The sequence below is a fragment of the Sinocyclocheilus rhinocerous genome, unplaced genomic scaffold, assembly GCF_001515625.1.
Source record: "Sinocyclocheilus rhinocerous isolate Xijiao unplaced genomic scaffold, SAMN03320098_v1.1 scaffold1481, whole genome shotgun sequence".
Classification (NCBI taxonomy): domain Eukaryota; kingdom Metazoa; phylum Chordata; class Actinopteri; order Cypriniformes; family Cyprinidae; genus Sinocyclocheilus; species Sinocyclocheilus rhinocerous.
In genome coordinates this window covers 179534-184919 of record NW_015666559.1, presented here as the reverse complement: position 1 = coordinate 184919, position 5386 = coordinate 179534, and the positions used below count along the sequence as shown (strand labels likewise).

Sequence of the window (5386 nt, the reverse complement as noted above, 5' to 3'; positions counted from 1 at the left end):
ATAGTCATAGATCAAGTATTATCCACTGCTAAGGAGCATATTTGGCAGAATCACTGATAGAACCTCAAACTTTGAAACATTTAAAGCTCTCTCATACTTGAAATAATTAATACTGGGTAATTCTGAACCCTCAGTAAATGGGATCCTGGTTAATATTTTATTTTTCACACTGCTCATACTTTACCTGGATTTAAACATTAATTCTGATCATTGATAATATGACATATCACACTGTACATTTCTAAACCCTGGCTTACTGTTTTTATTTGCATATTTGCAGTGTCAACGGTTAACAAATTTACATTTGGTTTTGGATCCCTGAATATGCATAGGATTCAAGTATTTGGACATGGAGTTGCACTGAAATCCACATATCTCTGGAGATAAACCATACAGAGCCTAAAAATAAAGATTCCAAAAGAAATTTCTAAAATAAATCATATTATGACAGGCATGCAAACTTCAGAAAATTAACATTTTCGGCACACAGGTATGTTCTATGCCATTGTTTTAATAGAGGGAAACAAGATAGATTTCTAGATACAATATTATTTATTCTTTAGATATTTTTCTTTAAAATTCAATTAGTATTAGCTGTAAAGTGACCCACATTTGATTTTCAACCATTGAAAATGGGTAAAATTCAACAATTTGGATATTGAGTTACATTGGGCTCTCCATATCTCTGGCATTGAACCATATAGGGCCTTAAAAATTAACATCCTTAAAGAAAAGTTTCATAGGAACCAGAATCTAACTTCTAGAGGTACAAGCACATAAACTTTGGGACGATAATCCTTTCTTCACTCATACTTTTTCCTGAATTTCCAATATTGCACAGATCATTTCTTATGTCACGAAGTGGCTTTCCTTTGCATTGAACCATATGTTAATCAGTGAAAAAAAGAGAGAAAGAGGTTCAAGTAGCAAGCATGTTTCGTAACACCAGCAAATGAGATGTACTGTTATAATGTTGACTGTGAATTGGCATCATATGAAGAGGAAGCAACGTCACCTGTGTACATGAGATTTGTAAAGCTAACTGAGAATTGATATAGCACTTGTATATCATTTTGATTTTGATTGCTTCCATTGTCCTCATTTGTAAGTTGCTTTGGATAAAAGCGTCTGCTAAATGACTAAATGTAAATGTACATAATGTTCTCTGTGCCTATGATTTCCATTAATAGAGTGTTGAGTGTGTTGTTGCTATTGTCTTTTATTTGCATGTGTCATTACGTTGTGTGCATACAGAAACATACAGACCCTCCAGATCTACCACATTCAAATTAACTCACTTCTGTAGAATTACAGCAACAAAGAGCAACACAGAGAAAAATATCAGAAAAACACATGAACGAGGAAGAAAAATGAAAAGAGCTTTTGTTTAGAGTAATAAACAAATGATGTGATGCTGAATGAGGGATGAGAGCAGATATAATAATCACAGACAGAAACATCAGACTCAGGACAGAAGCACACGACCTCTAAAGTAAGAACAACTCGCATGTTCATTCTTTAACCAGAATTAGACTTCTGATGTGTTAAAATTGTCTTAATCATTGTGTACGGTGCATTTATGTTCTTGTTTTTAATTATCACTGAAATCATGTTTCACACCAAAATGTGAATATCTATATTTTTCTTCCTCAGAAATGGACCAAACTCTATATGTCATTCTTCTTCTCATTGGTGAGTGTGTTTGAGGTTTTATTTAGTTTCATTAGGTTTGATCCTGTTCTGAAAAGCATTCAATCAAAGCCTCTCTTTCACAGCTCTCTGCTCCGTGTCTGAATGGGTTCAGCGTCAGTATCACTTTATAAATGAGAACAAGACCTGGACTGAAGCTCAGAGATACTGCAGAGAGAATTACACAGATCTGGCCACCGTTGACAACATGACCGACATGAACGAGCTGAAGAAGAGTGTGAATGGTGGAGGTTTTCGGTTTGTCTGGATTGGGCTGCAGAGGACAGCTCGTGTTGAATGGCAGTGGTCTTCAGGTGAACCTGCACTCTATCTGAACTGGGCTACTGGACAACCAGAAGGCATAGATGATTGTGCTATGATGTTCAATGGACAATGGCATGATTTGCCATGTAGTGCTGCCCGACAATTCATCTGCAACAACAGTGAGTTCATTTTTAGATGCACCATATACCAGATTTTAATGGAATACTAAACAGTATGACTGTTTAATTTGGTCGTGAATTTAGAATAGACTGTGGATATTTGTCACACTTTCAGTTTTTATACAGACAATTTCTGTATTTGTCACACTTTCAATGTTTATACAGACAATTTCTGTATAAACACAATATTTGCCAGAAGAAAATACTTCATTCAATGAACACACTTTGATCTTTTGTTATATATATATGATAATTTGTCACAATGAAAACTTGCAATTAAAGAGCCTAAAAATCCTAGAGATCTAAATTGATCTTATATTATTAATAATAAACATACAACAGTGACTAGAGGTGATTCAGCTTGATATTTTCAGCCTTCAGAATCTCAACACAAGGGCTTCGTTTTTCATATGTAGATTAACTTGAGTCTGATCCATGTAGGAATGATATTCCATTACAACATAAACCCTCGATGCAGAAAAATGTAATGTAGCGATTCGATAGTGAAGCTAATTTATAATAAAAGTCATGGTACAGGGTTGACATCAAGTTTCTGTGTTTCTAAATGTTTCTCTGTGTGCGACTGGCTGTCCAACTGTATGTGTGTGTGTTTCATTTAATGCTTTGAATGCCAATTAGAATCAAGTTTTTTAGACCGATCATGGTGTAATTTAAAATACCTTAAACATTGTGAATATTCAATATATCACCAGCTGTAGACGCAGCTTAAGTCTATGAATGAAGTGTTTCTGATGTTTCCACCACTGCTCCTGTTCACATCCAAATCATAAAGCAGCATACAAATAATGAACAAACTGATTCATGAGTCTTTTTCTCATTTGTTTTTCTTAAAGCGAACACAGGACTCGTCTTTGTCAATCAGCTGGAGAGTTGGAGAGATGCTCAGAGTTACTGCAGACAGAATCACATTGATCTGGTCAGTGTGAGAAACCAGAATGAGAGTCAACAGGTTCAGAAGATCATTAGTGATAATAATTCATCTGGATCATATGTCTGGATCGGTCTGTTCAGAGTCAGAGACCCATGGCAGTGGTCAGATCAGAGTAACTCATCATTCAGATACTGGAAGTCTGGTGAACCTAATAATGTTGGAGGTAATGAAGACTGTGCGATGATTGAAACGACTCAGGGACTATGGAATGACATCTCTTGCACCAATAAGTTTCCTTTAGTGTGTCATGAAGGTGAGTAGATCCTCACAAAACACACACAATCCATCATCACCTCCAGATCTCCTAAAGTTCACGCTGAATGTCCGACATGTGGCTCTGGGTGAGTGGAGAGATGGTGTGCTATCAGAACTGGGCTCCAGGGAACGGGACGACACCGGAAAACTGCAGCCTCGAGAAGAGAAAAGGAGCAGTTCAGTCTGGAGGAGATCAGCGCTGGATCAGCCTTCCTGAATCTCACAAACTCAACTTCATCTGCAGCAGAAATTAAACGCTAATGTGTTTACTTACATCAACCGTTTTCATAGGCTACTTCATTACTTTTCTGATTTGTTCATCAGTAAGTTGTGAGTGAATCTGCTTACTGAGTTTTAAAAGTGGCCAAAAGTCTTTTGTTTCTGTATAATGATATATTTGTCTTTTAAGAATCTCTTTGTATATCTGGTGTGGTTATGATTCTGTATGTTTCGCACTAATCAAATCTTTTGAACACAAACATGATAACAGAACATCAGCTCAAATAAACTCCAGTATTGTCTCCTATTTCTTGATTTCCCCTCAACAGCACACTGAACTGTACATTAGATGTAACAAATGTGTAAAATTTTAATTTGATTGTTGATATATTAGGTTGATATTTAGGATATGTTTTCGCTCATAAAACATGATAATTTCATGTTTTTATTTTAGCGCCTTCTGTGGGTGTTTATGAGTTTTACAAGAGGAAGGATTCTGTTCTGAGAATATCCTGATGTCTACAAACGTCTAATATAGTTCAGTTTGTCAGATTATATACAGGCATATGTATATTGCAATATATACAGCCGTAGCCAAAAGTTTTGAGAATAACACAAATATGAATTTTCACAAAGTCTGCTGCTTCAGTTTTTATGATGGCAATTTGCATATACTCCAGAATGTTATGAAGAGTGATCAGATGAATTGCAATTAATTGCAAAGTCCCTCTTTGCCATGAAAATGAACTTAATCCCCCCCCCAAAAAAACATTTCCAGCTTTCACAACGAAACACAGCGTTACACACAGCGGCCTAGAGTGAGGAACGGCCGGCGGATTCGACGAAGGAGCGGCCTGGTGGGCTTGCGGCAACCACATGTGACGACCCCGAGCTGGACTCCGCTTCGTCCATGGTGAAAGCCGATCCGGCGATCCACAGCACTAAGTTGATGTATTTCCTCAGCAACCAGCACGGATCAGCTCCAGACATGACGAAGCAGATATCGTCCTCTTTTGGAAGGCCAAACAAAGTAGTTTCGCTTTCACAACGAAACACACAGCGCCTTCACGACATGGCGGCGGCAGCAACAATACTACAGCGAGAATAAAAGTTACACCTTCTTTCTTTGCGTGAACATTTGGGTGGCGTTATGCAAATCTTCCCATATCGTGACGTAGACGTGGGGGCGTGTTAGAACGAGCCGTTTTAGGTAGGCGTGGTTGACTCTTAACTTTTATAAAGAATATCTCTTTGGATTTGAGACTTTAGTCTTTGCAACTTTACAGATCTTCTTTATGCACCAAGAGCTTGTAACACTCCAAAGAGAAAGGAACAATTGAAATCGCATCATATGACCCCTTTAATACAACAGATGTCTGTTTTTTTTTAGTTATACGTTTTTCACAACGTTGCAGAAACATTTTTATCATGTCAGAATGTCTCCTTGCGACATTTTTGGAATGTACTGTACTTACCACGCTCAACCTGGTACATGCCATGCTGTCATCAAAATGCGTTTTACTGCGTTATCTATCTTTCAAAGTAACACGGCTTTAATAAAAAACAATAAAGGATGTTGTTCACAGACTTCATTTTTCCCAAACTAGGTTGTCGAAACTCTTTCCAGAGATATCACTTTTGTGTCTGAAATGTTTAGCTGCAGAAGGGACACTTCACCTCACATGTCACAAGCTCAACACTTTCTGGATCTTGCTGTTTGGTCATCTTTCTGAGGTATAAAACAGAATTATTACGCCGGATCCTATTAGGGCACCAGAAGCGGAGCTCGACAAATATCAAGCACAAGCAGCTTCCCTCAGCATGCTAC

The 5386-nt window shown here is 37.5% G+C and overlaps 1 pseudogene; it reads left to right on the top strand.

The window, feature by feature from the left end:
• The first annotated feature begins 1655 nt into the window (after window positions 1-1655).
• On the top strand, window positions 1656-3593 carry LOC107732766 (macrophage mannose receptor 1-like; annotated as a pseudogene).
• Window positions 3594-5386: the final 1793 nt, after the last annotated feature.